Raw genomic sequence first — 12,139 nt, 5'->3', positions numbered from 1 at the left:
GACTCCTAACCACTCACTTGCCTGCCTGCCTGCCTGCCTGATTGCCCCTAACCGCTTCTGCCTGCCATCCTGATTGACACCTAACTGCTTCCCTGGCGACCCAATCACCCCAACTGCCCTCCCCTGCCGGCCCAATTGCCAACTGCCCTCCGTTGCAGGCCTGGTCACCCACAACTGCCCATTCCTGCCAGACATCTTGTGATGACAAGGGGGTGGCCATCTGGTGACGACATGAAGGTGGAGACAAGCTCATATGAGCATGATTTAATCTTTGGGGTGGTCTATGTATGGACCAATAGCATCAGCATCTCCTAATGGCTAGTAGGATATTTCCTTTACTATAAAAATATTTTATTAGTGTAATCCTATCATATATAATAAAAGTGTAGAATGCAAATTGTCCCCTCTACAGGAAGTTGTCCTCAAAAGGAAAATAGGGAGTTGGGGAGGAGGCTTCTAGCCTAGTTCAGTATCTGGTTAAAATTTTAGTCTTCCCCACTCTCACTGACTTGGGCGGAGCTGCAGAGCCTAAACCTAGGGCCCCGCCACAGCTAACCTGGGCGTAGCTGCCGCTAGCAGGGTCGCCTAAGGCCATCGGAAAACACAGATATTTACATTACGATTCATAACAGTAGCAAAATTACAGTTATGAAGTAGCAACGAAAATAATTTTAAGGTTGGGTGTCACCAAAACATGAGGAACTGTATTAAAGGTCACGGCATTAGAAAGGTTGAGAACCACTGCTGTAATAGAAGTATCAGAGATGTAAGGAAATTAGTAAAATGTATATGAAAATAATACATAAATTAATAAATAACAGGCTGTAACAACAACAAAGACATGATATAAACAAAAACATGATATAAAAACCACATTGACGAGAAACCAAGATGGCGGCATAGGTTAAACACCTAACCTACAGCCTGGCACAACAATTTCAAAAATACAACTAAAAGTCAAAACGGACATCATCCAGAACCACAGGAAAGCTGGCTGACTGAAATGCCCACAACTAGAAGGAAAGAGAAAACCACAAGGAAAATCAGAGAAGCCGTAAAAGCCTGAGGTATGGAGACACAGGCAGAGACACGAGCCCGCGCGCGTGCGGGGAGGACGGAGCCAGAGAGGAAGGGGCGGCTGACGGCCTGGCTGGCGTTCTCCGGCGGGAAGGAGATAAAAGCGCCAGATTGTGCTGAACCCCAGCTCCGACTGCACTGAACCCCAGTTCCGGGCGAAACCCTGGGAAGCCGGGCTCATGCTGGGGGAGTCTGGGCTGTGGGGCGGAGGCACAGAGGAGTTGCGCCGGAGCCGAGCACGGGAATGTGCGCAGAGGAGGGACTGTTGCCTGTGCCGCTGGATTGCCCTAGCGAGAAGGAGACAAAAGCTCCGGACCGTGCTGAACCCCAGTTCCAACTGCACTGAACCCCAGTTCTGGGAGAGACCCGGGGAAGCCAGGCTCATGCTGGGGAAAGCTGGGCTGTGGGGCAGAGGTGCAGAGAGGCGGCGAAGAGCAGAGCACCGGAGGCGCGCACGGGATTGTGCGCGGAGGATGGTCTGTTGACCGTGCCGCTGAATCGCCCTGGTGGGAAGGAGACAAAAGCGCCAGACTGCGGTGAGCCCCAGTTCCGACTACACGGAAACCCAGTTCCGGGCGAGAATCTGGGAATCCAGATTCATTGGGGGAGAGACTAGACTGTTTGGCAGCGCGCGAAACTCCAGGGCGCTTTTCTCTCAGAGGTGTTTGCTGGGAGTACAGAGGGACACTGAGACACAGGAACCTCATAGGGCGGGGCTGACGGGAAGCCAAGGCTGTAGGCTCCGCCCTGTAACTCCGCCCCATCCAAGCTGAGCACAGAGGCTTTTACAATTTTGCAAGTCTAGTTGAATGGGGCTGTCTCCCGGCATAGACACAGCTGATCCTCACAGCCAATTGGACTGGAGGTCACATCCTCCCAGTGTACCAACAACAATCAAGGCTTAACAACACCAAGACTTTGCACTCAGCCCACAAATGGGGGTATCAAGAGCGACCACCTAGGGAGATTGGGGAAGCTGAGCAATAGGGAGGCAGCCAAAAGGGGAAGACACTGAAACAGGTCACGAATATAAGGGATGCTGTAATTCCTGCTGAGTGGCCTCAGGCAGTAGCTGACCTACACTCCATTGGAGACCCAGAAACGAGGGCATCTAGTGGTCGGTGTGAGATGACACCAGATTTCAACCACTCGCATAAGGGACATATTCAAGAGGCAGACTCAGTGAGCACCAAAGCCTTGCTGCACCAAGACCCGGCCCATAAACATGTCTCCCGCACAGCAACTCTTCCTTTATAGACACAGAGGGTCCGCACGGCCAACTGGCCTGGAGGACAATTCCTCCCAGTGACACCAACAACAATCAAGACTTAACTATACAAAGAAGGACCAAGATGGAGGCATAGGGCAGAAGCCTGATTGTTGCCTACCACAACAATTTTGAGACTACGACGGGAGAGCAGAGCAGACACTATCCAGAACCACCGGAGGGCTGACTGAGCAGATGCTCTACAACTAGAATAAAAGAGAGGGGTACGCGGGATGAAGCTGATGCGGGTGACCCAAAGACCACACTTTAAGAACTACGGCTCAGGCGACACAATGGCGGCCTGCAACGTGCTCGGCGCAGTTCCCCCAGCGGTCTCCGGCTGAGGGGAAGGCTCCACTCGCTGCAGAGCACGGACAGACGAGCCCCTGGGAGACATGGGGTGGGAGATTCCGCGCTTGCTGACCTCCGAGTCTTTCAAGAATCTCAACGCCCCGGAAGCGGCCAGGTGCGCACGCTCGGCGACCGGCCACCGCTGCAGACCCAAGGGCCGACGCAGCCACCCCGGACCAGCCCGCCGCCGCGCACCAGGCACACCGGAGCTTCGCCGAGCCCGCCGCCCAACGAGTTCTGCGGCGGCTGCCCTGGAGCTCTGAGAAAATGGCCGAAGGAATTGCTGAGAGGGAATTGACCAACAGGAATTGGGATCAAGAAGACGAAACCCCGCTGGGTCCCGGATCCGGGTGAAGCCGCGCGCCCCTGGGTCCGGGTGAGGCTGGGAACTGGGTAAGGGTGAGGCTGGGAACTGGGTAAGGGTGAGGCTGGGTCCCGGGTCTGGGCGAGGCCACATGCCCCTGGATCCGGGTAAGGCTGCACGCCCATGGGTCCAGGTGAAGCTGGGTCCTGGGTCCGGGTGGGGCCACCCCCCTGGGTCCGGGTGAGGCTATGCGCCCCTAGGTCCGGGTGAGGCTGGCACCTGGGTCCGGGTGGGGCCGTGCTACCCTGGACCCGGGTGAGGCCACGCGACCCTGGGTCTGGGAGAGGCCACGCGCCCCTGGGTCTGGGAGAGGCCACGCGCCCCTGGGTCCGGGTGAAGCTGTATCCCGGGTCCGGGTGAGGCCATATGCCCTTGGATCCGGGAGAGGCTGTGTCCCGGGTGAGGCCACGCGCCCCAGGGTCTGGGAGAGGCCACGCGCCCCTGGGCCTGGGTGAGGCCACACGCCCTTAGGTCCGGGTGAGGCCACATGCCCCTGGGTCCGTGTGAGGCCACATGCCCCTGGGTCCAGGTGAAGCTGAATCCTGGGTCTGGGCGAGGCCGTGTGCCCCTGGATCCGGGTGAGGCTGGGTCCCGGGTCCGGGTGAGGCCACGCGACCCTGGGTCTGGGAGAGGCCACGCGCCCCTGGGTCCGCGTGAGGCTGGGTCCCGGGCCCGGGTGAGGCCACGCGCCCCTGGGTCCTGGTGAGGCCATGCGCCCCTGGGTCCAGGTGAAGCTGAATCCTGGGTCTGGGCGAGGCTGTGTGCCCCTGCATCCGGGCAAGGCCGTGGGCCCCTGGATCCGGGTGAGGCCACGCGACCCTGGGTCCGGGAGAGGCCACGCGACCCTGGGTCCAGGTGAAGCTGAATTCTGGGTCTGGGCGAGGCCATGTGCCCCTGGATCCGGGTGAGGCTGGGTCCCGGGTCCGGGCGAGGCCGTGGGCCCCTGGATCCGGGTGAGGCTGGGTCCCGGGCCCGGGTGAGGCCACGCGACCCTGGGTCTGGGAGAGGCCACGAGCCCCTGGGTCCGGGGGAAGCTAGATCCCAGGTCCGGGCGAGGCCGTGTGCCCCTGGATCCGGGTGAGGCTGGGTCCCGGGCCCGGGTGAGGCCATGCGCACCTGGGTCCGGGTGAGGCTATGCACCCCTGGGTCCAGGTGAAGCTGAATCCTGGGTCTGGGCGAGGCCGTGTGCCCCTGGATCCGGGTGAGGCTGGGTCCCGGGTCCAGGCGAGGCCGTGGGCCCCTGGATCCGGGTGAGGCCATGCGACCCTGGGTCCGGGTGAGGCCATGCACCCCTGGGTCCGGGTGAAGCTAGATCCCGGGTCTGGGTGAGGCCGTGTGCCCCTGGATCTGGGTGTGGCTACGCGCCCCTGGATCCGGGTGAGGCTGGGTCCCGGGTCCGGTTGAGGCTGTGGGCCCCTGGATCCGGGTGAAGCCGTGCCCCTGGGTCCGGCCGAGACCAAACCAGAGGGAGTCGGACCTGCATTACCACCATTTGTCCACCATCCAGAGCTGAGGGGTCAGTGCCGACATGTACTCATAAGGAACTGGTGGACATTGATATTGGGTCTCAAAAGAACTGTTGGTCCAGAAAGAAACTCACTACAGACTGATTCATTTGCCTGTCAGCATAACTATTATTGCTCGTCTCACATTCAATTCTTATAAGTATATCTCTAGTGACACATGATTTCGCTCATCTAGGGGAAATGATGAACAACATAGACTGATGAACAAGAACAGAACCAGAAACAAGGAGGCATCGATCGGACTATCGGGCCTCAGAGGGAGGATAAGGGAGGGTGGGGGGAGGGGGGAGAGATCAACCAAAGGTCTTGTGTGCATGCATATGAGCCTAACCAATGGTTAAGTTCAACAGGGGGTTGGGGCATCCGTGGGGAGGGGTGTGGGATAGGAATGGGGGGATGAGGACAAATATGTGACACCTTAATCAATAATTTAAAAAATAATAATAAAATAAAATAAAAACAACATTGACAAAAACAATAACTGATAAATTGATTAAGCTTATTCTAACAGAGACTAGTGTCAAAGGAAGGGGGACAAATCAATTCTTAGAATCAGAACCTCTCCTCCGCAGATGCTGTTGATACTTCAGCTTCAATTATGTTAGGTTGCAATCTTTTAATAATAAATTTAGTACCAGTACAAAGTCCCCATTTACTATTAAGATTTCTCAGTAGCATGATAATTACACCTACTTTCAATTATAATTTACTAGGGACCATTGCAGGAATATTTCCTGCAAGACTTCTGGTGGGTTTCTCTCCCGCCTCGGCCACTTTTCCCGCCCCCCCCCCGCCTCTCCCGCCCCCCCCCCGCCTCTCCAGCTGCAGGGGGCGGGGCGGGTGGAACGGGCGGGGCGCCTCCCGCCCGTCCCGCCAACCCAACCCAGCCCGCTGCCACCTCTGCCTCTGCGGCTGCTCGGGGGACACAGCCGCTGTGGCTGCAAGCCTCGCCCTGCACTCCCAACCCTCTGTGCCTGCTGCCACCGCCTCCTTGGCCATGCACTCTGCTGCTGCGTGCCCCACCCTGCCCACCCGCCTCACCACGCCCCGCCCGCAGCCACCACCACCTCCGAGGCCACCGCAGCCTCACACACCGCCAGCCACTCCCTGCTGTGTGCCCCGCCCACTGCCACTGCAGCCGCCGCCACTGCGGCCGCACACACCACCCGCCACGCACCACACACTGCCACCACCGCCTCAGAGGCCACCATGGCCGCATGCTCCACAGCTGCGCCGCCGCCCGCCCACGCAGCCGCCTTGCTTTCTGCTTTCTTCACTCTTCCCTCCCTCAGCATATGCAAATTAACCGCCATCTTGTTCGCTCTGATTGGCTGTGGGCATAGCGAATGTACGGTCAATTTGCATATTACTGTTTTATTAGATAGGATGGCATGGCACTCCCACAGGAGTAATACTTTTAAGAAATTCGATGGGAAAATTTTCCTTTTCGGCATCATCTGTCAAATCTAGTATTATTGTTGATTAGTGGCCCAGTGCACGAATTCGTGCACAATGAAAATGAATTAATTAGAATATTTTAATATTGCTATTCCCACCCCCCATCACCGTTCCCTCCCTCTTCCTGCTGGCACCTGCCTTGGCTGGCCTGGTGCCGCCCACTTACTGGCCCCGGCCCCCGATCGCCATCTCCTCCCTCTGCTTGCTGGCACCTGCCTTGGCTGACCTGGCACTGCCCCCTGATCACCATCCCTTCTCCCTCTGCTTGATGGCACCTGCCTTGGCTGTCCTGGTGCCGCCCACTCGGTAGTCCCGCCCCGACTGGTCGTTCTGCCATTCAATCAATTTGCATATTACTCTTTTATTATATAGTATTACACTGTAGTCTACGTCTTAATGCAATATCTGTTTCCCAGCCTTTTTCACCATGTGGGAAAATAGGATACATCATTGTATCTAATGTAGGGAAAAGGATACTAATTTGTTTAATTTTAGTGGCATTCAGATTATTATGATCTGGTTTGCAATGAATGAGCAAGTCCCTTTCAAAAGGAGGTCCTCCATCTTCGTTTCTGAATATGATGGCAACTTCGGTTACATGGGGATAATTATATCTACCTGGCTCACTATTACGATCATGTTTAATCACCATTGTTACTTCCGTGCGATGCCACCACTTTCAGCTTCAGAATGTCAAGAAAAACAACTAAATTCACGATAGACAATGACAGAAACACATGCACGTGCGATTGGTGCTAGCCAGAGCTTTATATGTATCGCACATGCGCAAGTCAACTTAGCCTTTTATAGATATAGAACAAACTTGCTTAATTAGACCTACTTTCTGATGTAGCTAAACTTTTTCCAGCCCAGTGAAGCACTCCAACTTCTCTTTCAGGTAATTGTCAGACACAGCAGTAAATATCAACATGAAGCACATTATTATTGTAGATCACACAGGGAGAACAAAGGGTAAAATATTTAACTGCAGCAGTGTTTGACTATATTTTGCACAGTGAGTAAACCTTAAGTCATTTTCAAGGTCCACCATTTCTTACTTCTTTTCATTCGGGTCAAGTTTCTAAGCTTTCTAAATCTCCGTTTTTCAGCTCATGAAAAGAATATATAATTCCACCGAGTCTCCTATCTACCTACTCCAGGACTTCTGTGAGGATCAAATAAGATGAGGCATGGGAAAACGCTTCAGACATTTGGTTACAGTGTAAAGTGTTTCCAACTGAGGCTAGTGGTCGCGAGGGAGAGGAAGCCAGGTTTTGCTACTTGACATCATTACCCAGACAATCAGACACTTAGCATATTAGCCTTTCATATCAATAGATATGTCTAAGCAACCCGCTGATTGGTAGCTATGACGCGTACTGACCACCAGGGGGAAGACACTCAACGCAGGAGCTGCCGAACAACAGCAACTTTGCAGAGTGTCCACTAGCACTCTAGGACCCCTCAGGGATATTGGACTGGCAGTTTTAGCCCAATCCCGCAGACCAGGCGGAGGGACCCCACCAGTGCATGAATCCATGCATCAGGCCTTTAGTTCTCTATATAACCAGATTTTCATGATTGCATTATTTTTCTTATATTTTCTTTCTCCTAAAGCAGGCATCCTCTAACTATGGCCCGCGGCCACATGCGGGTGTTTTTACCTTTTTTTTTTTTTTTTTTTTTTTTACTTCAAAATAAGATATGTGCAGTGTGCATATGAATTTGTTCATAGTTTTTTTTTAAACTATACTCCAGCCCTCCATCGGTCTGAGGGACAGTGAACTGGCCCCCTGTTTAAAAAGTTTGAGGACTGGAGCTCCAGTGGCGCAATCGGTTAGCGCGCGGTACTTATAAAAAGTTTGAGGACCCCTGTCCTAAAGGGATCCAATTTTATCCCCTAATTTCCTATAGACCTATCTTTAACTTTTCAAATGCATCAGAACTGACATATATCAACATTTTTCCTTTTTCTCCAATCCTTCAAGGTCAGGTTTAAAGATCACCTCTTCAAGAAAGCCTTCCCCAAGAGAAATACATGAATTTTCCATCACAACATACATGTATATGTTAATCACGAGCTTTGAAAACAGAGATGTGGTCTTATTTTTATACTAGAGGCCCAGTGCATGATTGAATCATGCACATGTAGGATCCCCTACACGCTTTCGCTTTTCGCGGTGGAGCTGGGTGCCTGTCCGCTGATGCACCAGGCCTTTCAGAAGCCTCCCGCTCGGCGGAGGCTTCTGAAAGACCTGGTGCCGGAGCAGACAGGCACCCAGCTCCCCCACTTTTGATGGTCCGCGCCGCTGAGGGGGGCTGCCGCGAACACCTGGCTACCCTGCCGTTGAGAAACGCAGCTGGGTGTCCGCGGCAGGCCCCCTCAGCGGCCGCGGATCTGGCCGTTGAGAGGCACAGGGGGCAGGAGTCCCGCCCCCCTGCGCCTCTCAACAGCAGGGTAGCCCCCATCAGTGGCAGCGGATCCGTGCCTCTGAATGGCCGGATAGGCCACCCAGACTCCCTCCCCCCAGCCTCCCGCCGCCCAATCGTGGGCGTAATGGAGTGGTGGTAATTTACATGTTACTCTATTATTAGATAGGATTCTAAGTGAGATGCCTTTCATATAGCTTTATTAAATGATGTTTAAATGAATACTAGACATAAAAATAAACTTCTGGAAAGCCACAAAGGGTTATTCTTTCCTTAATAAAAAGTATCAGAAAAGGCCTCTGCAACTTTTGCTATAGCCATCCCATAAGCTTTTTCATGTCAACAGCACTATACAACAGTAGCGCCTCAAAAGTGTACTATGGTACCACATTTAGTAGATACATACAGTGTCTCTGTTAAAGTAGGCAGGTAGATAGACATGAGCTATGGGAGGTAGATAGGCCTGGAGGGGATATGTGAGAGATCTGACATACCAGAACTAACAAAAAACAAAGAAAACCAGAGGGCAGACTTGAAACCTCTTCCTCAATGTGGTCTGATAACACAGCACAATATCTGGGTAGGGCAGCCTTGAAGCTTCTTGCCTAGGGGCATTCCATCCAGGAGTATAAATCTTCTGCAATTCCAAATTAGCAGGGCAGTTGGTTCTTTCAGCCAGCTGAGCTGCCCACTCAGACTATATATCTAAATGGATTCCTTTTCTGCAAATAAAAGTCTTGCCTGCTTTTGCTATTTGTTGTCGTCTCTTGCTTGAATTCTTTCCTACAAGAAACTATGGCACAGAGACCACCTCTAACATCTCTATATAATTAATAAGTTTAGAAAGATCTATATATAAAGATCCCTTCATCCTTAGAAATTTAATTAGTTCAAAAATTCAAATTATACCTGACCTCCCCAGAGAATGGTGGCGATTTCTCCTAGTTATTGCCTGACTACAATCTTTCTGTCCTATTTAGACTGGTAAAGTTCAAGAGGGATAGAAGTTACCTGAGACTACAGTAATGTATTTTAGAGGTAGGGGTTAAAGTTTAATAAAGACTCAGAGAAAGTTAAAGCATTTAAATAATGTAAGATATATGAGAGAATTAGAATATGGCTATTTGTATTTTATATTGAATATAATCTCACTCTAATGAAAACTAAAAATCTTGTGTATATTTTAAAAATATTTTTATTGATTTCAGAGAGGAAGGGAGGAAGAGAAACATCAATGATAATCACTGATTGGCTGCCTCTTGCATGCCCCCCTACTGGGGATCGAGCTGGCAACCCGTGCATGTGCCCTTGACCAGAATCGAACCTGGGACCCTTCAGTCTGTAGGCAGATGCTCTAGCCACTGAGGCAAACCAGCTAGGGCTTGTGCATTTAAAGTTATAGTTTATTTTCATTTTTATAAACTATCCAATATATTATTTAAATATACATTTAAATAAATTTCATCAGTGCACACCCACTATAAGAGAACTACATGATATACAGGGATGATGCAATATTTTCATACCAGAATTAAAGATATTAAGTATCACAAAGTATAATGGAATTGAAGCCTGAGGTAAAGTACAAGGGTCAATAAGGTAAGCAGAGCAAATACTGGTGTATCTAAGTAAACCAGTTCTTAAAAGACTCAAAAGCATTTCCAAGAAGACACTGTTCATCCATTGCTGCTGAGGCAGAAGACTGACAGTTAAGTAGATTTTGATTAGGGTCAGATTCAACATTTGTAAAAAATGAATTGAAGGGTAAACTAAGGCAGCATAAATCACAAAAGCTTAATTCACTGTAATCAGTCCTTCATTCAGATGCTTAGTTTTTGCATTTTAAATAGCTTTCCTGTGATATAAATTATCTTGAATGTTCTTCCCCATTTGTTTTGCAAATAGTTCCTTTGCAGCTCATGAACTGGCTACAAGTGAATGTATGACAAAATCATAATGAAAAGAGTAGTAAGTCCCAATCTAGAAAATCAGTCTATTTAAGTGTATATAATGTAATTCTTCGAGATCTTGACCACACATTCGTATTACAGAGCAGGCTCTCACCAGGCACCAAATCTGTAGGTGCCTAGATCTTGGGACTTTCGGGCCTCCAGAACTATGAGAAATAAATTTATGCCGTGTATAAGCCAAAACAAAACCTAGCTTGTCATAAATCAAGCAACCTATGCTGCCTTATGCTAGAAATTTCATCCTCAACATAGTAACGTGGAAAAGTGGAAGTCAGTTTTCACCTATAGCAAGGTTTTCGAGAGACAAAGCAAAAGAATGGCTTCCTCTGTCCTGGACAATTCCTGACCTTGCCCAAACTGGGGAAAGTAAGTGGGGAAGGGACAATAAGGGGTTGGTTTTTTTAATACCCCTACCCCCTAATTTACAAATATGCACGTTTATGTGGAAGACTATCTTTGTCTGTACCCAGCTTTCAATGTTAAATGATAGCATCCCACCCTAGCCGGTAGAGCGTAGTAGGCCTGAGAACTGAAGGGCCCCAGGTTCAATTCCGGTCAAGGGCACATGCTGGGGTTGTGGGCACGATTCCAGTGGGGGACTTGCAGGAGGCAGCCGATCCACGATTCTCTCTCATCCATGATTCTCTCTCACCATGGATGTTTCTCTCTTCCTTCCGATCTGAAATAAATAAAACATTTTTTTTTTTTTTAAGTTATAGCATCCCTATTCTGGGCAGCTCAACAGGTGCACATTACATGGTTGTGCTCCCGGTTGTTACATTAACAAAGTCATCTTGCACAGTGCTCGGGTTTTTGTGTTATTCCTGATATTCTAGTGCCTAGTTCCTAGCCACAAGTATCAAGCAACGCCTCCTCACCACCTGGTGAAACCCAGCTAACTGTCCTGGCACCAGGTTCTTCAGCTAACTGTGATTAAAGCTCAAGGAAACTGGGTAACAGATTACAAAAACGGGGACTGGGGACTACATTTCATCCATTAGCGCCTAAAAGTAGTCCGGTGCAGACCAAAGCTGTACTTACCCGACGAGTAGAAAACCCGAAGGCAATGTCCCTCCGCGGCCCGACTCCCACGCCGGACGCTACAGCCGGAGCCAAACACCACTCCCACTTAACCCGCCGCCGGCTCGAAAAGTGGGTGTAGACGCATCCTTTCGCCCCTCACCGTGTCTTCTCCGCCAGCTCAGACCCCAGTGCCTCCGTGAGCGCCGCCCCGGGCGCCTCTCAGCCAGCGGAGCCCCGACCGCCCTCTGCCTGCGCAGCGCGCCGAGTCCTCGACCGGCCCTCGGAGACGCTCGCGGTCCCCGCGAAACTGCCAAACAGACGACCGGGCCAACCGCCGCTCAACCCGGGGCTCTGGTCCGGTCCCAACGTACCTACCACAGCGCCACTCGGAGCCGGCCGTTTCTCACTTCACTGCCGCTTCCAACCGCCACCGCCGCGCGCTGCACCGCTGCCGAGGGGGCTGGGCAGAGGTAAGTCTTATGGGGCCCATGCCTATGGACTCCAGCCAATGGCAGCACGAACGTGCGCCAGCCCAGCCAATCAGAGGCGATCAGGTGGAGTGGGCGGGGGAGAAAGGGAGCAGCGAGATGGAAGTTGCCTGAGGGTCTTGGAAAGTTCTGGTCTTTGAGCCCTTTTTCCCATCAGCCCTTTGGGCCTAACGGCCAAGTGGAGC

General features: G+C 51.5%; 1 protein-coding gene across 2 annotated transcripts in view; it reads right to left on the bottom strand.

Annotated features, from left to right (window-relative positions):
* Window positions 1-11,908, bottom strand: part of ATF7IP2 (activating transcription factor 7 interacting protein 2) — a 118,907-nt gene extending 106,999 nt beyond the window's left edge. Inside the window, exon 1 of one of the 2 annotated variants that reach the window (XM_079783569.1) lies at window positions 11,838-11,908. The gene's annotated coding sequence lies outside the window, so the exon portion shown is untranslated. The remainder of the gene's footprint in view (window positions 1-11,837) is intronic. The other variant, XM_079783570.1, reaches the window with a different exon arrangement.
* Between the last annotated feature and the right edge of the window lie 231 nt (window positions 11,909-12,139).

This window comes from Cnephaeus nilssonii, assembly GCF_951640355.1.
Source record: "Cnephaeus nilssonii genome assembly, chromosome: 2".
Taxonomy (NCBI): domain Eukaryota; kingdom Metazoa; phylum Chordata; class Mammalia; order Chiroptera; family Vespertilionidae; genus Cnephaeus; species Cnephaeus nilssonii.
The sequence above is the reverse complement of the archived record's forward strand: the minus strand, read 5'-3'. Positions and strand labels throughout refer to the sequence as shown.